This window comes from Balaenoptera physalus (genome assembly GCF_965194825.1).
Source record: "Balaenoptera physalus genome assembly, chromosome: 5".
Classification (NCBI taxonomy): Eukaryota; Metazoa; Chordata; class Mammalia; order Artiodactyla; family Balaenopteridae; genus Balaenoptera; species Balaenoptera physalus.
The window spans coordinates 38,297,956-38,325,465 of NC_138884.1; the positions used below are offsets into that span (position 1 = coordinate 38,297,956).

The 27,510-nt window shown below is 41.6% G+C and overlaps 2 protein-coding genes across 8 annotated transcripts in view; one reads left to right on the top strand and one right to left on the bottom strand.

Annotated features, from left to right (window-relative positions):
* The window catches only part of TIGD4 (tigger transposable element derived 4), an 827,821-nt gene that overhangs the window by 145,192 nt on the left and 655,119 nt on the right, over positions 1–27,510 (bottom strand). The gene's annotated exons all lie outside the window — the stretch shown is intronic.
* The window catches only part of FHDC1 (FH2 domain containing 1), a 40,251-nt gene continuing 38,795 nt past the window's right edge, over positions 26,055–27,510 (top strand). For 3 of the 6 annotated variants that reach the window (XM_082463132.1, XM_082463131.1, XM_082463133.1), the window contains exon 1: positions 26,075–27,502. The gene's annotated coding sequence lies outside the window, so the exon portion shown is untranslated. Of the gene's footprint in view, positions 27,503–27,510 lie in introns of all 6 variants that reach the window. The other 3 variants (XM_082463136.1, XM_082463134.1, XM_082463135.1) reach the window with 3 other exon arrangements.

Sequence of the window (27,510 nt, forward strand, 5' to 3'; positions counted from 1 at the left end):
ATGTTACTGAAGTATATCCCATAGAGCTGAAGCTAGAAGTTTCCTTAGAGATTAACTGTTTAAGGCCCTTTTTTTCACAAGGCCCCAAAACATTAAACTGACCTAGCCAACTCCCAACTCTTAAATGTAATGCCAGGTGAGTATTTGCAACTAAATATATGAATTCCCCTTTAAATCCTTCCAATTTCAACTGCATAATTAAATCAATGTGTCAAAAGTGTCATTTCTTCTACTAAAGCACTATGTGGATAAATGTCTTCTCAGTCGAAAAAAATAATCCACCCCCAAATGGATTCATATTAGATATATTTCAAAGTATTTACAATCCACTGATCTTTAACTTAAAGTATTCTGAAATACTGTGAACGTAAAAAGGACTATATTAAGTAAAATTATGCATATTGAAAAAGCTAAAGCTAAATCTGTTAATCATGGGACTGTTAATTTGGAGAATAATATATCTACCTCATATGCCCAGTCTCCTTTACCCTTCACTAGAGATGACTGTAGGTGTGGAAAACAAAAGCAAAATATCTAAATTGCTAATTCAGTGTAACATCTGTATATAATTTGTACTGATTTTTGTGAAGCTTAAGAATGCCTATATTTTGTAGTAATATTCCTTAACATCTGCCCATTAGCTCTTTTCTTGAACCTTTCTGGGAGAGTTGAGACCATCTGAGATCCTTCATCACTCAATTCTAACCAAATTTAGGCACTTAGAAAAATTATTCCCCACTGTAAGACTGCATATTTTTATATTGGCTAAGACTATCCAGTTGTGAATAGGCTATTTTCTGACCGAAAGGCCAGTTATATTTTGCATTAGTTCAAAGCTTTTCCAAGGGCCACAGGTCCTTAACTATTTTTACAACATAGCAAGACCTGTTAAAATAGAATGACAATGCAAACAACTTTCCTCTTTTAAGGACCCGCATTAAATTCTATTCTGTGTTCCCACTTGAAGGTTTCCTGCTCAACAGGTTTCCTGGCATAAATGAGCCTTTATAATAAATTGCCAAGTGGTTCTCCTAATGTACAGAAAACTATGAAGTTCAGCTTTGTTTTTGTGAAATAAAGGCGAACTCATAGCAGTTTCTGTATATTAAGTGAGAACTATTTATTATTCTGGTTGTAACTCTGCTGTGGAAAGAGGAGACTCTCCATATAAGGAAGGGAAATAAGGCCCAGTACGACAACCCTAACTCTGTCCCTGAGTAGTTAGTTGATTAATATGCTATCAGAGCTGGAATGTCAATGACATTTTTACAAATGAAACTTCCATTAAAAAAATAAAACCACAGTTTGTTTGGTTTGGGCCCAAGCTAGGCTTTGCCATATGCATCCTCTGTCAAAGATTGAGAGCTTTCTGCAACTATGGTTTCTCATAAGATGTTGATTCATAAGAAAAATCAAAGAAGAACGAGATACCACTTTGTTGAGCTTAGACACAAAAGTAACTTTCCATATCTTAGGCTTTCCTATTGTTTTGCTTTTGGTACAGGTGTATGTTGTATAAATATCTTAGAAGTGAAATGTACATCGAACTGGCATAGGGGCACATAGGGAAGCAAAATGTAAACCACATTAGTCTTCACTATATCTTGGACCTTTGACTATTGAAGTTCTATGGAAAAAGCAAAATCTCACTGTAAAAAAAAAAGGAGTGGAAGGCATTATGGGGTAGGGAGAGGGAAGGTAACTTTAATCCTGTTGGCCTTGCTGCAAAGTTTTAAAATTATGAAGTTTTTAGAGTAATGAATTAAGTACTCAAATTATTTTTATATTTGCGACTTGACTTTGATCCTCTCCCTAAATGATTCCTAATTCTGTATTAGGAAGCTTTTTATGAAAAACTACCTAAAGTTTTAAGCAGATAATTATACTTCTTTCCTTTAAGGAATATATATGTGCTATTATTAAGGCTAGGCTCTAAGCTCTTGAGAAAGGCACAGGGTATTGCTTTTTATTCACCCTGCATCCCCAACTCCTTGTATGGTTCTTAGCTCAAAGGAGCCGTGTAGTAAAAACGCGTCTGGTTTGTGATACAAAATTCAAATATAGGAAAACATTTGGTGGGGACTTCCCTGGTGGTCCAGTGGGTAAGACGCCACGCTCCCAATGCAGGGGGCCCAGGTTTGATGCCTGTTCAGGGAACTAGATCCCGCATGCTGCAACTAAGAGTTCACATGCCATAACTAAGAAGCCCACGTGCTGCAACTAGAAGATCCCACATGCCACAATGAAGATCCCACATGCCACAACTGAGACCCAGGTCAGCCAAAATAAATAAATATTTAAAATTTTTTTTTTTAACTTTGGGTTTATTTATTTATTTATTTATTTATTTATTTATTTATTTATGGCTGTGTTGGGTCTTCGTTTCTATGCGAGGGCTTTCTCTAGTTGCGGCAAGTGGGGGCCACTCTTCATCGCGGTGCGCGGGCCTCTCACTATTGCAGCCTCTCCTGTTGCGGAGCACAGGCTCCAGACGCGCAGGCTCAGTAGTTGTGGCTCACGGGCCCAGTTGCTCCACGGCATGCGGGATCCTCACAGACCAGGGCTCGAACCCGTGTCCCCTGCATTGGCAGGCAGATTCTCAACCACTGCGCCACCAGGGAAGCCCTAAATATTTTTTTTTAAAAAAGAAAAAAAAACTTGGTGGTTGCACTGCCATTTCATTTGAATGAATTATAAAGGAGGCGGTACATTTATAACATTCTAGATCTGTCAGGGTGTTACCTAAGGTACTAGGAATGGCCAGGTTAAAAAAAAAAAAAAGTAGAGATATTGGCAGACTTAGAAAAATCACCATTTTGCAGCCCCTAGTGAAATATTGATTCACACAGGGATCACCAGTGGAATCTAAAATCATTAGAGATTGAAAGAAAACAGATTATGTCCATAATACGAAGTATTACCTCACGTATTACTCAACGTGAAAGGGGGGAAAAGTGCCATTTGTAAGAGTTTTATGCTTCGCATCTAACTCGAGTGATCAAAGTTAACATCACTAATAACCTAATAATCATGTACCTCCAGATATGATGCAGTATAAATTATGCAACATCACTTGTGAGATGAGATATTCCTGCCGGGGTTGTTTCTGAGTAAAGAACAAGTTAAATGATACCATGAGGAATTAATTGGACAAACCCAGAATCTGGGACTTTCTCCAAAATAATTGGTGTAATTTCTTCAAAAAGTATGTTACAAAAGAAAAAATATTTTAGAAATTTGTTAGAAAATAAAAGAGACTTTAGATTACAGTTCAAGAAAATAGCTATATAAAATATTTGGGGCTTCCCTGGTGGTGCAGTGGTTGAGAATCCGCCTGCCAATGCAGGGGACACGGGTTCGAGCCCTGGTCTGTGAGGATCCCGCATGCCGTGGAGCAACTGGGCCCGTGAGCCACAACTACTGAGCCTGCGCGTCTGGAGCCTGTGCTCCGCAACAAGAGAGGCCGCGATAGTGAGAGGCCCGCGCACCGCGATGAAGAGTGGCCCCCACTTGCCGCAACTAGAGAAAGCCCTCGCACAGAAACGAAGACCCAACACAGCCGTAAATAAATAAATAAATAAATAAATAAGTCATTAAAAAAAAAAAAAAAAAGAGTGGCCCCAGCTCTCGCCGCAACTAGAGAAAGCCCTCCCACAGAAACGAAGACCCAACGCAGCCAAAAATAAATAAATTAATTAATTAATTAAAAAAAAAAAAACATTTGAGGAACCACTGAGTAATCTGAATGTGTATTTGATATGACTAGTGACTTTTTGTTAATTTTGGGCTGTGCTATTGTGGTTGGGGGAGATGCACATGCCCAAAAGCATTGAAAAGTGAGGTGGCATGATATCTGCAATATACTCTTAAGTGGTTCAGCAAAAATATATACATTCATGCATACATACTTGCAGAAAGCTGGGGGAAAGAGAAAAGGAAGAAGAAAAAGACATCTTAAAGTAAATATGGCCTTAGGTTGGCGGGTGGATGTGTGGGGTTTCACTGTACTCATCTTTTAACTTTTCCTTTTTTGAAAATTTTCATAATAAAAATTAAAAAGAAAATATCTAGGATATTTGGTCCAGAAATGCAGGTAGCCTTCTCCTAAGTCTTCCCTCTTGCACCAAGGTGGCAATCAGGGGCTTCGTTCGGTTACAGCCAATGACACCACTTGCTTCACTCCTGCAGATACCAGAACCCCTCCGCCAGCATGTAAAAGAAATTGGTTTGTACTTGGAAGCACAGAAATTCAAGAAAGTGTAAAGTTGAACAGTTTTCTATTTGTCAGTAAAGATTACAGAAACTTAGGACAATTGAAGAAATAGAAATAACTTAGGATATGAGACTAGTTTAAAAAAAGTCATGTAGGAAAATAATGCATTTACTAAACTAGATTTTTTTTCTTCTCCTCTTTCTCAACTTTCTAAATGGCTATTTGCAACTATAAGGGAAATTAAGCCCCAGAATAAAACACTAACTTGATGTTAGCTTAATACCAAGTTTTCTTCTGTCTCAATTTTTTCTCCTCTTCTCATAAGTAAGCATATATACTATTCTGTACTAATACTCTAGATTTCTTAAAGCTTAGCTGCTTATAGCTTCACTTATTATAACAACTTAGACTTCTTAAGGTAAATTGTATTTGTACATTGGTAATTTTTAATAACTTATTTTCAGTCTGACAAGATATCTTAAGAGCTGGACAAGTTGTCCTTAATTCACACTTGTTAAATTAATAAAATAGCTTAAATATTTAAAGAACTCCCCAAATAAATAACAGATGTTTACCTTGTTCTCAAATTCTCTGTTTCTCATTCCCTCACCCCTACCTTAGGTCAGAACAAAGAAAATCCTGTGGATTAAAATTTTCTAACTAGTTTACGTCAGTAATAGAAGCAGTAAAAGGCCGAGACAATGTTTTGAGAATTGAGTTTTTACCATGGCAATGGTTACTATATAATCACTGGTACTATCAAGTGAGTTGGAAAAAAAAAAAAATCTTTGTAGGTTTAAACGGTCATGAGTATTTGCTGTACAAACCAGTCAACATGTCCATGTTGCCTTTCATCACCTGATTCCACTAACACCCTCAAGAGGGTCAGAGAGTCCCTGAAGTGGGTCTAACAATTCCTTCTTGGACGGGTGCTGGCCACTGGAGAAGGCCAGGCCTTTAATTTGTCATTCAGATTTCCCATGGTGTGCCTTTTAAAAAAATAATCTGTCTTCGTATTCTCTAAACTTTATCTAAAAAAAGCTCCCTACATTTTCTTTGTGAAGTTCAGCATTTTCCTCCAATTAAGACAGTCATAAAATAAGAGAAATTAGTTAGAAACTGCAAATGAAGAGCTCTATGTCTAATGAAAAAACTTTTATATATGTATGTGTGTGTGTGTGTGTATGTATATATATATATATATATATATATATATATATATATATATATATATATGTAGGAGACCTTGTCTAAACTCACAAGGGAAGGGAAAGTAAAGTATTAAAGGTTCATAGCAGGCTCTAGTCCTAACTTGCCTTTGTCCTTTAAAAAAAAACAATGACATAATAAGCGGCTGTTGTGCTGTCTTCGGGTTTTCAAGCTTCGGAGTCACTATTTGTGCTCAAGGCTGGAGCAATGAAAACAAGTCTTTTTTCCCCAAGACACAGTAGCTTCAGTCCAAGCTACTCCAGACTTCCTTGCCAGTGACCTCAACACTGACCTTGACCTATTCTAGGAAGAACTCTGCCTGTTTAGTCCTTTTAGCTCATTTTTATGTGAATTTCTGTTCCCTAGTAGTGAACTGGAACCAACCAATTAATTAAGAAAAACCTCATTCATGATTAACTTAATTTCTAGTATGCTGACTTTTCATTATTATAATATCATCTTTCCTCACGGTGGCCTGTTTGGGATCTTGTACACCTGGCCTGCGGAAGCAGTTTCCCCAAGCAGTGGCAGAGCTAGATGGCTGTCTTTCCAAGGGCCTCTCTTCGTTTGAAATCAGGAATTCCCATCTCTTTTTGATTCTCAAGCCTCTGTATCAAATTTCAGAAGAGAGAACTCAATCCAATCACTCTTCTTCCCAAACCGTGTCAAAGCTGGAGGTGTTGTTTGGTGCATCGCCAGGCTGCACTGCTATACGCAGGACATCAGCGTGTCCTTAGAAATATTTCGCATGACTGGCCTGTACACGCCTACATTTCTTCAGTTCACTGTGAAATGTTATGACAGCTGGCTGTTCTCTTCATGTACCTTTATATCCTGTTCCAAAGAGCTTGAGTCTCGTCTGGTGGATTCCCTTCTGGATTATAGAAGCTTCTTGAGGGCAGATTTGTTTTGAACGTTTGTGTAGCCCTCCCTGTGCCTTGCACACAGAAGGCATTCGGTTTTGTTGGTAATGATGATTATCATTGCTGGAGACTCCAGCTTGGAAGGACTGGAGGCCCATTGGCCTCATTCGCTAGTGATGAGGACCAAGTTTAGTTGGCAGACACAGTGACAACCAGCGTTCATTGTCAGAGCCCTGGGAGTAGATACTACTGAGACATGAAGATAAGTAAGGTGACCCTGCCCTCAAACTTTTTGGTTTAATAGGGATAAAGTCCGTGCAAATCCTCGGAAGGCATGGTGTGGGGAATACATGCTGTTTTTTAGTGGTTGAGTGCGGAAGCAGCCAGCCTTCAGCTCCAAATTGGATTGTCTTGTGTGAGCATGTGCATTGGGTGCAGAGGGGTGCATTTTACCCTCCTGCCAGGGCAGCCCCGTCAGGGGAAACAGTCCTATCTGTGTTGTCCAACTAACCCTCACGAAAATCAAATGTTCAATATAGTACAATGTTATTTATTTATAGGCTTTGAATCAACACTATTTTTTTCCTGGTACCAGTCCATCTATCAGAATGCTTGATTCTTTTTTTATCTAATAGCACTAGAGTGTATTTAGACAAAGAGGCAGAACTTGTCTATAACTTCTAGGTCATCAGGGGAGACTTGTTGGTCAGAATACATGACTTAGTTTCCATCTGGAGGTCAACCTGAGTACTCCCATTTTTTTTTTTTTTTTTAGTACTCCCATTTTTGAAAAGGAAAAAAAATTAATAACTAGTTCCCTAGCTGCTCAAATGTGTGGATTAGGACTAGACACAAAGGACTGGGGTGCATGCCTATTTCAGGGTCCCCCGGGTAAGCCTTAGAATCTGCAAAAATGGCCTTCTGGAATTTGAAAACAATTCTGGTAAAAGTCCTTTATTGTGATTTCAATGATTGCAGCCTAATGAAGAAATCAGCTTACTTTGACAGGGAAGACACACACATGCAAAAAATGTCACTGGTGGTTATCTCCAGAGCTCTGGCCCAAGTAGAAACACATGTGACTTTTGTTAACAATTTGATGGTAATAAGAATTTGGGGGTGAATCCTCATCTCTATGACTCCCCCTTCTCCTGCTATGCCTGTTCCAGCCTTCTCAGCCCCTCTGATTTCTTTATGGTGCCTCAAGCCACCCTGTCACACAGGACAAAGGTCTTTGAACATCAAGTGACTTCTGTAGACTCTGTACCATGAGCATGGGATCACAAAGGGCCCCCTTTTTTATGAGCTCCTGTGCAGTGGAGCTGCTGGCTAGAATTTCTTCCTCTGCCCTCCCGTCCAGTAGACAAGGTTTAACCTGATTCTGCCCAGCAGGCAAGTAGGGCCCTTGGAAATTAGTCTCCTTATTGAGATCAACTGTGCAAAGGGCATGCTTGGAAAGAATGCAAAGCTAGAAAATATGTTCAAATCTCTGATAATGGGGAGTATGAAGGAGGGGAACGAGATGCATGAACAACTAACATTTTCTCTGCTTTTCCTTATTTATACTCCTCTTAAAATGACAAGTGTGATGGGTCTTTGTGACCCCAAACTTGAAGTATCAATAAATACGAATCCAGAGTGAGAAGATATTCAATTTTCCTGGAAAGAGAAACACCCTCTTTTGTGTGTGTGTGAAGCCATTTCCAAATTTTAAAAATTCCATTGCATAAGGTAAATTAAAGTCCTGCGCTTAACTGTGTGCTTGCCCTGCATCCCCCAGCCCCCATCGTAAACCAGACACCCAGAGCAACACTGCCCATTAATCATCCCACAGGAAACATGACAATTCAAAACTCAAAAATTCAGAAATTCATTCACCCGTGCCTTCAGCAAAGGGATACGGTGCGCAGTGAGTCCAGGGTTTTACTTAGAAAACCAGCTACATTTCAAGAAAAATTTTTTTTAAAGTCATTTGCTCTTTTCTCTAGCCTAGTCCTGAGAAATCACCACCAATAGAAAAATAATTTGTATAGGTAAATTTTACTCTTTAACACACAAAGTTGATCATATGCACAAAAACGCTAGATAAAAGGAACTTAGAAATGTGAGGGGAAATTTTTTCGTCCATTTTAAACTACAGATGGCTGAATATGTAATACCACCTCTCTGAGTTAAGTACAGGAGCCTCTTTTTTCAGGAGGGAGCCAGCAAGTTAGGAGTAAAGATAAGTCCTGGGTTTAACCCCAATGCACCCCCTTTCAGTTTTGACCTGGTCAGCCCACAAAGGGATATAAATGTCAGCTAATTGTGATGCTGAGTATTTTGACAGTGATCCTCTTTGTGGCCAAGGCCAGTCAAAACTTGAATAACGGTATTTCCACCAAAAAGCTCACCCTCTTTACTTTCTCCAAAAATGGTCCGTTTTCATTATTTTTATAAATCTGACTTGAGAAATTTTAAGATGCTAATTGTTATGGGCTGGTTTTATTATTTGTTATCATACCCAGAGTATTTACCTTTTTATTAAAATGGAAGCTTAGTGCGAAGGGATTGTTCATAAACTAAGTACAAACTCAATTTCCCAGGGGAGTAAAAAAAGACTTTCCAAATTGCTAAGTCACCAACATGGCCTTTCTCCCACCTTCATATGCCCTACAAAGTCTTGTACAAGACATGAACTTAGTACTTTCCCAGGGACACACACACATACACCATCACATCCCAGTATTGTTGGTTCACTGGGTTTCTGTTTGGGGACTGCCTATGCTGTGTGTGTTATGGTTTTAAATTACTGTTTGCTCTTCTAACTTCTTGGAAGGTAAACAACTTGGAAACAGAACCGGTAGCAAAAGAAATTGGCATCTGACATACTCTTTACCTTAATTCCTCTTATTGAGACTCTTTTTTTTCTTTTAAGTATTTTATTTATTTATTTATTTGGTTGCACTGGGTCTTAGTTGAGGCTGGCAGGCTCCTTAGTTGAGGCATGCATGTGGGATCTAGTTCCCTGACCTGGAATCGAACCCGTGTCCCCTGCATTGGGAGCGCGGAGTCTTAACCACTGCACCACCAGGGAAGTCCCTCACACTTGTTTTTGATGATGGGTAGTGGAAAGAAGTGATACGCTTTCATGTTATATATTTTTTTTTTTTTTTTTTAATTTATGGCTATGTTGGGTCTTCGTTTCTGTGCGAGGGCTTTCTCTAGTTGTGGCAAGTGGGAGCCACTCTTCATCGCTGTGCGCGGGCCTCTCACTATCGCGGCCACTCTTGCTGCGGAGCACAGGCTCCAGACACGCAGGCTCAGTAATTGTGGCTCACGGGCCCAGCCACTCCGCGGCATGTGGGATTCTCCCAGACCAGGGCTCGAACCCGTGTCCCCTGCATTAGCAGGCAGATTCTCAACCACTGCGCCACCAGGGAAGCCCCATGTTATATTTTAAAGCTATTTTTCTCCTCAGAATTTGAATGTTATAACAGGCAGACATACATTTATAATTAATACCAACCAATTTTCTAAGCACTATACCAACTGTAAACTAAAAAAAGGCCTAGCTGAAAGTTTTCTGGGTGAAAACTCTGTGATACTTACAGCTTTTCTCTTACCTTATTCTCCTCTTCCTTCCCTGTCTCCAAACACACACATAAACACACACACACACACACACACACACACACACACACACACACACGTCTTAAAAAAGAGAAAATGGACAATTTGCTCTAAGGAAACATAGGTAAGGACAGGGTCATGGGGTGTCTAATTGCCTCAGTACTATACATTGGGTAAGGATTGTCTGTAATCTCTCCTACCCCCAAACAACTCAGGCGCTGTTGTTGACAAAGTACCTGTATTTACTTCTGGCAAAGGAAAAGCCGTTAATGCTGCCATGGATATCAACACTACGTGTGGAAACATTTTCTATTTAAAACTTTCAGAAATCACTACTTAGCATCCAGAAGCAAAGTTTCTCCCTCTTAATGATCAAAGCCTAGTCATTATTTACTATATTTAAAGGCAGCTTACTATTTAAATTTCTTAGCCTGAAAATATAAAACATCACTTTGTCAGTTCAAAGTTGTTTGGAAAATTATAATAATAATACAGTGTCTGCAATTTGCCAGTAATGTCACTATGGATGCAAACCTGCATCCATAGTGACATTAAAAATTCTGCTGATTTTGTTTTTACACTTTCGTTATCTGAAGGAAACAAGGTCTAGCAATTTCTCTTAGAAATGGCTGTTGCTAGAAGGGCTGGTGAGTCTTTCCATTTGTCTGCAAGTCTGTTTAAATACAGAGTTCGTAGTATGTTTCTTTTGCAGTTTCCAACTGTAAGAGCAGACACAGCCTATAATCTACTGAACAACTGGATCTCATCAGAGATATGTTTTCAGAAGAGCAAAGATTAAGTAAATCTCAGTCTGTATCAGAGAGAAAGAAAGAGGGAGAGAAAAATTTAAAATTCAGCTTGGGAATTCCCTGGCAGTCCACTGGTTAGGACTCCATGCTCTTACTGCCAAGGGCCCAGGTCGGGATCCCTTTGTGGGGAACTAAAATGCCACAAGCTGCACGGTGCGGCAAACCAAAATAAAAACCAAAACAAACTACCTTTAAAAATGAGTTTGGGGGAGACCTTCAAGATGGCAGAGGAGTAAGACGTGGAGATCACCTTCCTCCCCACAAATACATCAGAAATACATCTATCCACATGTGGAACAACTCCTACAGAACACCTACTGAGCACTGGCAGAAGACCTCAGAATTCCCAAAATATACATATTTTTTCCTCCTTTTTCTCTTTTTGTGAGTGTATATGTGTACGCTTCTTTGCGTGATTTTGTCTGTATACCTTTGCTTTTACCGTTTGTCCTAGGGTTCTCTCTGTCCGTTTTTTTGTTTGTTTGTTTGTTTTTGTATAGTTTTTAACACTTGTTATCATTGGTGGATTTGGTTTTTGGTTTGGTGGCTCTCGCTTTTTTTTTATTACTTTTAATTTTTTTTAAATAATTTTTTATTTTAATTATTTTATTTTATTTTATTTTTCTTTCTTTCATTTTTTCTCCCTTTTCTTCTGAGCCATGTAGCTGACAGGGTCTTGGTGCTCCGGCTGGGTGTCAGGCCTGTGCCTCTGAGGTGGGAGAGCTGAGTTCAGGACATTGGTCCACCAGAGACCTCCCAGCTCCACGTAATATCAGATGGTGACAGGTCTCCCAGAGATCTCCATCGCAACGCTAAGACCCAGCTCCACTCAACAACAAGCAAGCTACAGTGCTCGACACCCTATGCCAAACAACTAGCAAGACAGGAACACTACCCCACGCATTAGCAGAGAGGCTGCCTAAAATCATAATAAGGTCACAGACACCCCAAAACACACCACTGGATGTGGTCCTGCCCACCAGAAAGACAAGATCCAGCTTCATCCACCAAAACACAGGCACCAGTCCCCTCTACCAGGAATCCTACATAGCCCAATGAACCAACCTTAGCCACTGGGGGCAGACACCAAAAACAACGGGAACTACGAACGTGCAGCCAGCAAAAAGGAGACCCCAAACACAGTAAGTTAAGGAAAATGAGAAGACAGAGAAACACACAGCAGATGAAGGAGCAAGGTAAAAACCACCAAACCAAACAAATTGAGAGGAAATAGGCAGTCTACCTGAAAAAGAATTCAGAATAATGATAGTAAAGATGATCCAAAATCTTGGAAATAGATTGGACAAAATACAAGAAACATTTAACAAGGACATAGAAGAACTAAAGCGCAAACAAACAATGATGAACAACACAATAAATGAAATTAAAAATTCTCTAGAAGGAATCAATAGCAGAATAACTGAGGCAGAAGAACGGATAAGTGACCTGGAAGATAAAATAGTGCAAATAACTACTGAAGAGCAGAATAAAGAAAAAACAATGAAAGGAATTAAGGACAGTCTCAGAGACTCTGGGACAACATTAAATACACCAATATTTGAATTATAGGGGTCCCAGAAGAAGAAGAGAAAAAGAAAGGGACTGAGAAAATATTTGAAGACATTACAGTTGAAAACTTCCTTCGTATGGGAAACAAAATAGTCAGTCAAGTCCAGGAGGCACAGAGAGTACCATAAAGGATAAATCCAAGGAGAAACATGCCAAGACACATAGTAATCAAACAATCAAAACATAAATACAGACATTCACAGAAAGATAGACAAGATGAAAATGCAGAGGGCTATGTACCTGATGAAGGAACAAGATAAAACCCCAGAAAAAACAACTAAATGAAGTGGAGATAGGCAATCTTTCAGAAAAAGAATTCAAAATAATGATAGTGAAGATGATCCAGGACCTTGGAAAAAGAATGGAGGCAAAGATCGAGAAGATGCAAGAAATGTTTAACAAAGACCTAGAAGAATTAAAGAACAAACATCTAGAAGAATTAGAGAACAAACAAACAGAGATGAACAATACAATAACTGAAATGAAAACTACACTAGAAGGAATCAATAGCAGAAAAATTGAGGCAGAAGAACGGATAAGTGACCTGGAAGACAGAATAGTGGAATTCACTTCTGCAGAACAGAATAAAGAAAAAAGAACGGAAAGAAATGAAGACAGCCTAAGAGACCTCTGGGACAACATTAAACGCAACAACATTTGCATTATAAGGGTCCCAGAAGGAGAAGAGAGAGAGAAAGGACCCAAGAAAATATTTGAAGAGATTATAGTCGAAAACTTCCCTAATATGGGAAAGGAAATAGTCAATCAAGTTCAGGAACCGCAGAGAGTCCCACACAGGGTAAAACCAAGGAGAAACACACCAAGACACATAGTAATCAACTTGACAAAAATTAAAGACAAAGAAAATTATTGAAAGAAGCAAGGGAAAAATGACAAAAAACATACAAGGGAACTCCCATAAGGTTAACAGCTGATTTCTCAGCAGAAACTCTACAAGCCAGAAAGGACTGGCATGATATATTTAAAGTGATGAAACGGAAGAACCTACAACCAAGATTCTCTACCCGGCAAAGATCTCATTCAGATTTCACGGAGAACTCAAAAGCTTTACAGACAAGCAAAAGCTAAAAGAATTCAGCACCACCAAACCAGCTCTACAACAAATGCTAAAGGAACTTTTCTAAGTGGGAAACACAAGAGAAGAAAAGGACCTACAAAAACAAACCCAAAACAATTAAGAAAATGGTCATAGGAACATACATATCGATAATTACATTAAATATGAATGGATTAAATGCTCCAACCAAATGACACAGGATCGCTGAATGGATACAAAAACAAGACCCATATATATGCTGTCTCCTAGAGACCCACTTCAGACCTAGGGACACATACAGACTGAAAGTGAGGGTGTGGAAAAAGATATTCCATGCAAATGGAAATCAAAAGAAAGCTGGAGTAGCAATACTCATATCAGATAAAATAGATTTTAAAATAAAGAATGTTACAAGAGACAAGGAAGGACACTACATAACGATCAAGGGATCAATCCAAGAAGAAGATACAACAATTATAAATATATATGCACCCAACATAGGAGCACCTCAATACATAAGGCAACTGCTAACCGCTATAAAAGAGGAAATAGACAGTAACATAATAATAGTGGGGGACTTTAACACCTCACTTAAACCAATGGACAGATCATCCAAAATGAAAATAAATAAGGAAACACAAGCTTGAAATGACACAATAGACCAGATAGATTTAATTGATATTTATAGGACATTCCATCCCAAAACAGCAGATTACACTTTCTTCTCAAATGCACATGGAACATTCTCCACGATAGATCACACTTTGGGTCACAAATCAAGCCTCAGTAAATTGAAGAACATTGAAATTATATGAAGCATCTTTTCTGACCACAATGCTTTGAGATTGGAAATCAATTACAACGAAAAAAACGTAAAAACACAAACACATGAAGGCAAAACAATACATTACTAAGTAACCAAGAGATCACTGAAGAAATCAAGGAGGAAATAAAAAAAATACCTAGAGACAAATGATAATGAAAACACGACGACCCAAAACCTATGGGATGCAGCAAAAGCAGTTCTAAGAGGGAAGTTTATAACAATACAAGCTTACCTCAAGAAACAAGAAAAATCTCAAATACACATCTAAACTTGCACCTAAAGGAACTAGAGGAAGAAGAACAAACAAAACCCAATGTTAGCAGAAGGAAAGAAATCATAAAGAGCAGAGCAGAAATAAATGAAATAGAAACAAAGAAAACAATAGCAAAGATGAATAAAACTAAAGGCTGGTTCTTTGAGAAGATAAACAAAATTGATAAACCATTAGCCAGACTCATCAAGAAAAAGAGGGAGAGGACTCAAATCAATAGAATTAGAAATGAAAAAGGAAAAGTTACAACAGACACCGCAGAAATACAAAGCATCCTAAGAGACTACTACAAACAACTCTATGCCAACGAAATGGACAACCTGGAGGAAATGGACAAATTTTTAGAAAGGTATAACCATCCAAGACTGAACCAGGAAGAAATAGAAAATATGAACAGACCAATCACAAGTAACAAAATTGAAACTGTGATTAAAAATCTTCCAACAAACAAAAGTCCAGGACCAGATGGCTTCACAGGTGAATTCTAACAAACATTTAGAGAAGAGCTAACACGCATCCTTCTAAAGCTCTTCCAAAATATAGCAGACGTAGAAACACTCCCAAACTCATTCTATGAGGCCACCATCACCCTGATACCAAAACCAGACAAAGATACTACAAAAAAACAGACCAATATCACTGATGAATATAGATGCAAAAATCCTCAACAAAATACTAGCAAACAGAAACTAACAACACATTAAAAGGATCATACACCATGATCAAGTGGGGTTTATCCCAGGGATGCAAGGATTCCTTAATATATGCAAATCAATCAATGTGATACACCATAATAACAAATTGAAGAATAAAAACCATATGATCATCTCAATAGATGCAGAAAAAGCTTTTGACAAAATTCAACACCCATTTATGATAAAAACTCTCCAGAAAGTGGGCATAGAGGGAACCTACCTCAGCATAATAAAGGCCATATACGACAAACCCACAGCAAACATCATTCTCAATGGTGAAAAACTGAAAGCGTTTCCTCTAAGATCAGGAACAAGACGAGGATGTCCACTCTCACCACTATTATTCAACACAGTTTTGGAAGGCCTAGCCACAGCAATCAGAGAAGAAAAAGAAATAAAAGGAATACAAATTGGAAAAGAAGAAGTAAAACTGTCCTGTGTGCAGATAACATGATACTATACATAGAGACTCCTAAAGATGCCACCAGAAAACTACTAGAGCTAATCACTGAATTTGGTAAAGTTTCAGGATACAAAATTAACGCACAGAAATCTCTCGCATTCCTATGCACTGATGATGAAAAATCTGAAAGAGAAATTAAGGGAACACTCCCATTTACCATTGCAACAAAGAGAATAAAATACCTAGGAATAAACCTACCTAGGGAGCCAAAAGACCTGCATGCAGAAAACTGTAAGACACTGATGAAAGAAATTAAAGATGATGCAAACAGATGGAGAGATATACCGTGTTCTTGGATTGGAGGAATCAATATTGTGAAAATGACTATACTACTCAAAGCAATCTACAGATTCCATGAACTCCCTATCAAATTACCAATGGCATTTTTTACAGAACTAGAACAAAAAATCTTAACATTTTTATGGAGACACAAAAGACCCCGAATAGCCAAAGCAGTCCTGAGTGAAAAAAATGGAGCTGGAGGAATCAGACTCCATGACTTCAGACTATACTACAAAGCTACAGTAATCAAAACAATATGGTACTGGCACAAAAACAGAAATATAGATCAATGGAACAGGATAGAAAGACCAGAGATAAACCCACACACCTATGGTCAACTAATCTATGATAAAGGAGGCAAGGATATGCAATGGAAAAAAGGCAGCCTTTTCAATAAGTGGTGCTGGGAAAACTGGACAGCTTCATGTAAAAGAATGAAATTAGAACACTCCCTAACACCATACACACAAATAAATTCAAAATGAATTAGAGACCTAAATGTAAGACCGGACACTATAAAACTCTTAGAGGAAAACATAGAAACAACACTCTTTGACATAAATCACAGCAAGATCTTTTTTGATCCACCTCCTAGAGTAAAGGAAATAAAAACAAAAATAAACAAATGGGACCTAATGAAACTTAAAAGCTTTTGCAAAGCAAAGGAAACTACAAACAAGACGAAAAGACAACCCTCAGAATGGGAGAAAATATTTGCAAACGAATCAATGGACAAAAGATTAATCTCCAAAATATATAAATAGCTCATGCAGCTCAATATGAAAAAAACAAACAACCCAACCTAAAAATGGGCACAAGACCCAAAGAAACATTTCTCCAAAGAAGACATATAGATGGCCAAGAAGCACATGAAAAGCTGCTCAACGTCACTAATTATTAGAGAAATGCAAATCAAAACTACAATGAGGTATCACCTCACACCAGTCAGAATGGCCATCATCAGAAAATCTATAAACAACAAATGCCGGAGAGGGTGTGGAGAAAAGGGAACCCTCTTGCACTGTTGGTGGGAATGTAAATTGATACAGCAACTATGGAGAACAGTATGGAGGTTCCTTAAAAAACTAAAAATAGAATTACCTTTTAACCCAGCAATCCCCTCCTGGGCATAAACCCAGAGAAAATCATAATTCAAAAAGACACATGCACCCTATTGTTCATTGCAGCTCTATTTACAATAACCAGGTCATGGAAGCAACCTAAATGCCCACCGACAGACTAATGGATAAAGAAGATGTGGTACAAATATACAATAGAATATTACTCAGTCTTAAAAAGGAAAGAAATTGGGTCATTTGTAGAGATGTGGATGCATCTAGAGACTGCCATACGGAGTGAAGTAAGTCAGAAAGAGGAAAACAAATATCGTATATTAACACATACATGTGAAACCTAGAAAAATGGTACAGATGAACCGGTTTCCAGGGCAGAGGTGGAGACACAGATGTAGAGAACAAACGTATAGAAACCAATGAGGGGAAGTGGCGGGGGGTGGTAGTGGTGGTGTGATGAATTGGGAGATTGGGATTGACATGTATACACTAATATGTATAAAATGGATAACTAATAAGAACCTGCTCTATAAAAAAATAAATAAAATTCAAAAATTGAAAAAAAATTATATACAAAGGAAAAATATTAAAAGCACCAAGGGAAAAACAACAAATAACATACAAGGGAATCCCCATAAGGTTAACAGCTGATTTTTCAGCAGAAACTCTGCAAGCCAGAAGGGAGTGGCAGGACATATTTAAAGTGATGAAAAGAAAAACCTACAACGAAGATTATTCTACACAGCAAGGATCTCATTCAGATTTGACAGAGAACTTAAAACTTTTACAGACAAGCAAAAGCTAAGAGAATTCAGCACCACCAAACCAGCTCTACAACAAATGCTAAAGGAAATTCTCTAGGCAGGAAACACAAGAGAAGGAAAAGACCTACAATAACAAACCCAAAACAATTAAGAAAATGGTAATAGGAACATACATATCGATAACTACCTTAAATGTAAATGGATTAAATGCTCCAACCAAAGACATAGACTGACTGAATGGATACAAAAATAAGACTCATATATACGCTGTCTACAAGAGACCCACTTCAGACCTACGGACACATACAGACTTGAAAGTGAGGGGATGGAAAAAGATACTCCATACAAATGGAAATGAAAAGAAAGCTGGAGTAGCAATACTCATCAGATAAAACAGATTTCAAAATAAAGACTGCTACAAAAGAGAAAGAAGGACACTACATAATGATCAAGGTCTCAATCCAAGAAGAAGATATAACAATTGTAAATATTTATGCACCCAACATAGGAGCACTTCAATATATAAGGCAAATGCTAACAGCCATAAAAGGGGAAATCGACAGTAACACAATCATAGTAGGGGACTTTAACACCCCACTTTCACCAATGGACAGATCATCCAAAATGAAAATAAATAAGGAAACACAAGCTTTAAATGATACATTAAACAAGATGGACTTAATTGATATTTATAGGCTATTCCATCCAAAAAAACAGAATACACTTTCTTCTCAAGTGCTCATGAAACATTCTCCAGGATAGATCATATCTTGGGTCACAAAACAAGCCTTGGTAAATTTAAGAAAATTGAAATCGTATCAAGTGTCTTTTCCTACCACAACGCTGTGAGACTAGATATCAATTACAAGAAAAAAAACGTAAAAAACACAAACACATGGAGGCTAAACAATACACTACTAAATAACCGAGAGATCACTGAAGAAATCAATGAGGAAATCAAAAAATACCTAGAAATAAATGACAATGAAAGCACGACTACCCAAAACCTATGAGATGCAGCAAAAGCAGTTCTAAGAGGGAAGTTTATAGCAATACAATCCTCCCTCAAGAAACAAGAAAAATCTCAAATAAACAACCTAACCTTCAATGTAAAGCAATTAGAGAAAGAACAAAAAAACCCCAAAGTTAGCAGAAGGAAAGAAATCATAAAGAGCAGAGCAGAAATAAATGAAGTAAACAATAGCAAAGATCAATAAAATTAAAATCTGGTTCTTTGAGAAGATAAACATAATTGATAGACCATTAGCCAGACTCATCAAGAAAAAAAGGGAGAAGACTCAAATCAACAGAATTAGAAATGAAAAAGGAGAAGTAACAACTGACTCTGCAGAAATACAAAGGATCATGAGAGATTACTACAAGCAACTATATGCCAATAAAATGGACAACCTGGAAGAAATGCACAAGTTCTTAGAAAGATATAAGCTTCCAAGACTGAACCAGGAAGAAAGAGAAAATATGAACAGACCAATCACAAGTAATGAAATTGAAATTGTGATGAAAAATCTTCCAGCAAACAAAAGTCCAGGACCAGATGACTTCACAGGTGAGTTCTATCAAACATTTAGAGAAGAGCTAACACCTATCCTTCTCAAACTCTTCCAAAACATAGCAGAGGGAGGAACACTCCCAAACTCATTCTACAAGACCATCATCACCCTGATACCAAAACCAGACAAAGATGTCACAAAGAAAGAAAACTACAGGCCAATATCACTGATGAACATACATGCAAAAATCCTCAACAAAATGCTAGCAAACAGAATCCAACAACACATTAAAAGGATCATACACCATGATCAAGTGGGGTTTATCCCAGGAATGCAAGGATTCTTCAATATACACAAATCAATCAGTGTGATAAACCATAATAACAAATTGAAGGAGAAAAAACATATGATCATCTCAATAGATGCAGAAAAATCTTTCGACAAAATTCAACACCCATTTATGATAAAAAACCCTCCAGAAAGTAGACATAGAGGGAACTTACCTCAACATAATAAAAGCCATATATGACAAACCCACAGCCAACATCGTTCTCACCAGTGAAAAACTGAAACCATTTCCTCTAAGATCAGGAACAAGACAAGGTTGTCCACTCTCACCACTATTATTCAACATAGTTTTGGAAGTTTTAGCCGCAGCAATCAGAGAAGAAAAAGAAATAAAAGGAATCCACGTCGGAAAAGAAGAAGTAAAGCTGTCACTGTTTGCAGATGACATGATACTACACATAGAGAATCCTAAAGATGCTACCAGAACACTACTAAAGCTAATCAATGAATTTGGTAAAGTTGCAGGATACAAAATTAATGCACAGAAATCTCTTGCATTCCTATATATTATTGATGAGCATTCTGAAAGAGAAATTAAGGAAGCACTCTCATTTACCATTGCAACAAAAAGAATAAAATACCTAGGAATAAACCTACCTAAGGAGACAAAAGACCTGTATGCAGAAAACTGTAAGACACTGATGAAAGAAATTAAAGATGATACAAACAGATGGAGAGATATACCATGTTCTTGGATTGGAAGAATCAACATTGTGAAAATGACTATACTATCCAATGCAACCTACAGATTCAATGCAATCCCTATCAAACTACCACTGGCATTTTTCACAGAACTAGAAGAAAAAACTTCATGATTTGTATGGAAACACAAAAGACCCCGAATAGCCAAAGCAATCTTGAGAAAGAAAAACAGAGCTGGAGGAATCAGGCTCCCAAACTTCAGACACTACTACAAAGCTACAGTAATCAAGACAGTATAGTACTGGCACAAAACAGAAATATAGATCAATGGAACAGGATAGAAAGCCCAGAGATAAACCCATGCACATATGGTCAACTCATTTTTGAAAGGAGGCGAGAATATACAAGGGAGAAAAGACAGCCTCTTCAATAAGTGGTGCTGGGAAAACTGGACAGTTACATGTAAAAGTATGAAATTAGAACACTCCCTAACACCATACACAAAAATAAACTCAAAATGGATTTCAGACCTAAATGTAAGGCCAGACACTATAAAAGTCTTAGAGGAAAACACAGGTAGAACACTCTATGACATAAATTACAGCAGGATCCTTTTTGACCCACCTCCTAGAGAAATGGAAATAAAAACAAAAATACACAAACAGGACTTAATGAAACTTAAAAGCTTTTGCAAAACAGAGGAAAACATAAACAAGATGAAAAGACAAAGAATGGGAGAAAATATTTGCAAATGAAGCAACTGACAAAGGATTAATCTCAAAAATTTACAAGCAGCTCATGTAGCTCAATATCAAAAAAACAAACAACCCAATCCAAAAATGGGCAGAAGACCTAAATAGACATTTCTCCAAAGAAGATATGCATATTGCCAACAAACATATGAAAGGATGCTCAACATCACTAATCATTAGAGAAAGGCAAATCAAAACTACAGTGAGGTATCACCTCACACCAGTCAGAATGGCCATCATCAAAAAATCTACAAACAACAAATGCTAGAGAGGGTGTGGAGAAAAGCAAACCCTCTTGCACTGTTGGTGGGAATATAAATTGATACAGCCACTATGGAGAACAGTATGGAGGTTCCTTAAAAAACTAAAAATAGAACTACCACATGACCCAGCAATCCCAGTACTGGGCATATACCCTGAGAAAACCATAATTCAAAAAGAGTCATGTACCACAATGTTCATTGCAGCTCTATTTACAATAGCCAGCACGTGGAAGCAACCTAAGTGTCCATCGACAGATGAATGGATAAAGAAGATGTGGCACGTATATACAATGGAATATTACTCAGCCATAAAAAGAAATGAAATTGAGTTATTTGTAGTTAGGTGGATGGACCTAGAGTCTGTCATACAGAGTGAAGTAAGTCAGAAAGAGAAAAACAAATACTATATGCTAACACATATATATGGAATCTAAAAAAAAAAAAAGGTTCTGACGAACCTAGGGGCAGAACAGGAATAAAGATGCAGACATAGAGAATGGACTTGAGGACACGGGGAAGGGGAAAGGTAAGCTGGGACGAAGTGAGAGAGTGGCATGGACATATATACCAAAGGTAAAATAGATAGCTATTGGAAAGCAGCCGTATAGCACAGGGAGATGAGCTCGGTGCTTTGTGACCACCTAGAGGGGTGGGATAGGGAGGGTGGGAGGGAGACGCAAGAGGGAGGAGATATGGGGATATATGTATATGTATAGCTGATTCACTTTGTTACACAGCAGAAACTAACATACCATTGTAAAGCAATTATACTCCAATAAGGATGTTAAAAAGAATAGAATAAAATAAAATAAAAAATAAAAAAATAGAAATGAGTTTGATGCCTCAATCCTGTGCCAGAGGCGACTCGTTTCAGTGTGTCCACTGTGGTCCCCAGAGGGCCCATGAAGTCAGCTCATGGATTAGACTTGCTCTTTCAGTAAATAAGCCTGTCTTAGAACTGTGAGGTCTTCTTTAGAATGCACCCTGGCATTTGCTTCATTTTGGTTTGAAAGTTTGTTTTGTGGCTCCTAATGACAGATTCAAATCCAAAATGCTTGATGTAGGAGAAATTGAAAGCTTCTCAGGGCTGAGGAGGTGAAGCTGGAAGAAAGGAAATGAACTGGGCAAAGGAAATGGAGCAATCTGGAAGGGACAGCCTGGGGAGAGGGAGGAGCAAGCTGCAAACAGAATTATTCAGTAGGGCTTGGAGCCGGCACCCGGGAGGCCACTCTGAGCTACAGGCACACTCCCAGGAGGTGTGGCTTGCTTGCAGGAGCGTGGGCTGGCCACTGACCAAGGCTCAGGAGCCGAGGACGTAGCAGCAACAGTCAGCTCCAAGCCACAAGCTCCAGGGCTGCGCTGACTTTGGGCGGCTTGGCTTCAGGAGTCTCTCCAGCCTTCCTCGAAGACAGGGTGGCTGGTAGGTTGCTGGGATACAGATGAATGACAGGTCCTTTTTTTTTTTTTAACACCTTTATTGGAGTATAATTGCTTTACAATGGTGTGTTAATTTCTGCTGTATAACAAAGTGAATCAGCTATACATATACATATATCCTCTCCCTCTTGCATCTCCCTCCCACCCTCCCTATCCCACCCCTCTAGGTGGACACAAAGCACCGAGCTGATCTCCCTGTGCTATGCGGCTGCTTCCCACTAGCTATCGATTTTACATTTGGTAGTGTATACTCCCAAGTACGATCTTAGGTGAGATGAAGGTGTGGCTCACAATTAATAAATGAAGAATAAATTGTCCTCTGGATTTGCAGCCTCCGATCCAACGCATCAGGACCTTGACTCTACGTGGGAGCTGTGTTCTGCTCTATTCAAGTACTTCTTGGCCACCTCACATGCACAACACCGAAAAGAAGAATCAAAATAAGCATGTCACATTCAGGGGCAGCACACAATGCTGCTCGAGTGAAATGGGAGGGAATCAAGACGGCAGAGTAAAAGGATGTGGATCTCACTTCCACCCGCAAATGCATCAAAAATACATCTACAAACTGAGTGAAATGGGGCACTTCACACCGTGGAGATGGAGGCAGGATGCTGCCAGAGGCAGCCTTCCCCGTAGGCACCTACGTAACCTACAGAAGGCTTGAACAGGTGCGTAGTGTGATGAAATCAGACTTTTTTCTTTAAATTTATTTTATTTACTTTTTGCTGCATTAGGTCTTCGTTGCTGCGTGCGGGCTTTCTCTAGTTTCAGCGAGTGGGGGCTACTCTTCGTTGTGCTGTGTGGGCTTCTCACTGCAGTGGTTTCTCTTGTTGTGGAGCATGGGCTCCAGGTGCGCGAGCTTCAGTAGTTGTGGCACGCAGGCTCAGTAGTTGCGGCACACAGGCTTAGTTGCTCCAAGGCATGTGGAATCTTCCCAGACCAGGGCTCGAACTCGTGTCCCCTGCATTGGCAGGCAGATCCTTAACCACTGCACGCCCAGGGAAGCCCGAAATCAGACTTTTAAAAACACTGACCTAACAGCAGAGTCGGGAGAAGAGGGGAGAGGCAGAAAGACGGCTGAAGCAGTGGATGCACCAGTCCGGTTTCACTTGTCTAAGCCAGACAGTACAGAAGGTAGGGTTTCTAGGATGGTTGTGAGAATCAAGTGTGATGCCTGACACACAGCCAATAGCAAATGAACATCAGTTCCCCTTTCCTCTAATCGGGGCATGTGTAGTGGCAGTGGATGTAAAGTACAGATGGAAGAGATCTTACTGGGGAAAGAGCAACAAATTTGGCAAATACTTGGATATAAAAAATGTAAAAGAGGAAAAGAACCCAAGGGAAAGCTGGGATTTCGAATTTTAAAAGTCAGGTCTTAAGTAAGGGGTGCAGGCCGGAAGAGTAGTAGTTTTGAGAGACAGAGGAGTTGACTTCTGGACAATGAATTTGGACTTGAACCATTACAGGGACAATGTGGATTCAAGAATCCCTGACATAGAGGTGAAATCAGAAGTGGGTTTACCTCGGAGCTCAAGTTTTCGTGGCTCTAACTTTCCCCGGACACTTCCAAAAGCACGTAGCTGGTGTTGTGTTTGTATATAAGTTTTTATTGTTTTTCTTTTAAAAGCTCCCTCATGAGTTACACAAGCTTCAGGCCCCACAAAATCTGGGCCCCTTCAGGTTGAAGTCAGAAGGCAGTACCCATGGGATAATGGGAAATAAAGAGTTGGAAGAATCTGGTTACCGTCCTCAAAGGGCAAGAAGGGTCAACAGAGGAGGCCGAAGAGGCAGAGGGAAGGCCTGTAGGCCAGGATGCTGCAGGACATCAAAGGGCTGAGGGGCTGAGGGGCTGAGGGGCTGGGGACGGGTCACTGGACTTGACCCTTCAAAAAAGTGACTGATTTTAGAATGCACACTCAGTACATTGTGGGGAAGCCCAGGTTGGAGGGGGGCTTGAGAAGCAGGAAGTGTGCAGTGGCTCTAGACTCCTCATCTGGCGAGACTGACATAAAAGAAAAGGAGAGGATGCCATTAGCTCCTCACCGTGATATTCTGTCATTTAACTTTTGCCTGTGCAGTCAGTATTCCTTTGGGGTTAATATTAACTCCCTGAGCATGGGGCTTTCTCTTTTATTACACTTCCCACTCCTTGAGATCTTCCGTGGTCTTAGTTGGATCTACTTCTCTTGATGGTTAGTGTAAGCCCGGTCCATGGCTAAAAAATGGGCTGTTGGTGGGCAGAATTTTGCTTTTTGGTTTTTTGTTTGTTTGTTTTCAGTTTTTACCCTAATAGCTTCTCTTTTTCTTTCTATTCCTGTGGAGGTTGAGAATTCTGTCCTGTGAGTTCAGGGGCTGTGGACCAGGGTGGAGAGGCGGAAGTCATCAGGCTCCAGAGGCTGGATAAGCCCTGGTCTGTTATCTGGGAGCACAGAGCCAAAGGTAGCAATGACTTCATCCCCGCAGAGGGCGCCTCCCCACCCCTGCAGCTGATTTCAGATCAGTCGGTTCTCCGGGGATAGGTTTTCTTTGATTACTCGGTTCTCACTACCTGACATCATAAGTCACTTTGAAAAAAGATGCGATAAAACCATTCCCCGGTTTCCTCCTGTGAGGAGCCTTTCCCAGACAGCATCTGTTCATGTGATCAGTCCTGGAGTGGACTTTTTCTTTTATATATAACTGAAAGGTTTCTGTTACCATCATCATTGAGGAGATTAAAAAAAAAGAAGAAGAAAGAAAGAAAGAAAGAAAAGAACAAAGTAACAAACTTGCAGGATGGCAGGTCCCAGGGAGAAGCTGACCTTTGGGAACCTCCGGCCCGGCTGGGACTCGGCCACGCGGGCTGGGACAGTTCACCCAGATGCTGCCTCCTGCTCAGGGAAAAACGAGTGTGTTGGGCAGAGGATGGCCTGTGTGCACGCGGGGTTTGAGCGGAGCGTGCATGAGTGTGCGTGTGCGCACATGTGTGTGCGCGCGCGTGTGCGCAGGAGAGGGTGTCGGGGAGGCTGCCGCAGAGGCTCCTTTGTGGAGTCACTTGCCAGTTCAGAGCCAGCTTGGCGCCTCCCGTTGCTGGTTCCACGAGGACACCTAGCTCTTCTTCACAGTCCGTACATCTCTGTCCCCCGCCGCCGCCCCTACTTTCCTCGGTGGCCACCCCGCTCCAGCCTTCAGGTGCTGGCAGCCGCCTGCCGGGTGGCGGCTCCCAGGCCCCCGGGGCCCCGCGCAGGTGAAGGTGAGCGCCGCAGCGCCGATGTTGGCGATCAAGGGTGGGAGGGAGGAAGGGCCGAGATGGAAAGGGCGTGCTGCCCTTTGCAGCTGGCGCTGGGAGCAGCCTGGTCTGCAGCATTGTTACCTGAGGCAGAGGCCGCGCCCCGCCCCGCGCCGCCCTGCCCCCTCGCGGCCCCGAGCAGCCAGGGCTGCAGTGACCCGGGAGGAGGCGACGGCGCTGGGAGACCGCGGGCGGCCGGGAGAGAGGAGCGCGCGCTGGGAGCGCCGGCCGCGGGTGAGTGAGTCGCGCTGCCCAGGCAGGGCGATCGCTGCTTGGGTGCTCCCGGGGACCGAGACTCCTCGGCTCCGGAGGGCCGGGGGCGGGGATCCGTCAGGAACGAGGGCTGTGGCACTGAATCTCGGCTGCCTTCGAGCCTCACCGGGAAGGCTGGGGAGGTTTGAGCTCCCCCGACTTTGGCGGCTGCACTCCCTGGGCCGCAGAGGACAGCCATCCGTCCTTTGAGGGGAAGACGCGCGCGTCCCGGGCCGCCTCCGGGTTAAACCTGGGCCGGCTGATTTAGCTTTAGCTGCCAGGACTTTTGGCTAAACTGAGCTCCCACTTGATCCCCGCCCGTCCAAGAGCGCGCAAGTGGGGGCGCCCGCGCCGGGTCCCTGGCCAGCGGGGGAGCCACGACTTGCCCCTCCTGACTGTGGTGCGGGGCTGGCCAGGACCGCGTCCGGGTGATACGGACCGAGGACAAGGCGGTACTCGCTCTGGCACGTTCGCTCTGCCCGTGCGAAGTTCAGCTTAGAAGTTGAGCCCTGCGCTTGTGGAAGTTGAGCGAGGAAGTGGGTGGGCTGGCGGGTCACCTCCAGCCTCTGCGGTGCCCCAGCTCGGGGACAACGGGCTCTCGGTTTAATCCTCCGACCAAACACCAGGAGTCTCCCCTCTGTGTTTTTCTCGCCGGCTCTTCCCCGCTCCTTTTGGCTGCTCCGCACTGCGGCCGTGAGGCTCTCTCCCCCCGCGCTCGGGAGCCGGACCCCAGACGTGGGGAGGTGTCGCCGCGGAGGTTCGAGGAGGGGGCGGGGCCCGCAAACTGGGAGATCCCCCTTTCGCTTCAAGCACAGTGACACCTTCCCTAGTGAGCCCCCCACTCCGCTTGGAGGAGCCAGGTTCGGCGGCCCCCGCGAAGGGGGCGGGGCCTCGGGGATCCGCGGGGGAGGCGGGGGCCCTCGAGGCGAGGGGCGGGGCCGGCGATCCCTGCGGGGCTCCGGGAGGGGCGAGCTAGTGCGGCTGCTGCTCCACTAGCTTCTGCCTGAGGACGCGCGCGTGCTCGGTGCCCGCGGGAGTTAGTGGGTCCCGCCGTGCCCCGGCGTCCGCCCCGTGGACCCGCGTGTCCTCGCGCGGCAGGCGGCGGCCCCTCCCCGGCGCGCGCCTCGGCCCCGCCGCAGAGCCTGCGCGGCGCGTGTGGGCGTCTGTCTGGGCCGCGCACCGGCGCCCGCTCTCTCACCCCTTCCGCAGCCGCCCAGATAAGGACGCGCTGGGGCTGGCAGCCCGCGGACTCCCCGGGGACTCGGACGGACGCGGCGCCCTCCGAGCCTTTCGTGCGGCCGAGCCGGTGGCGCTTTGGTGAGTGG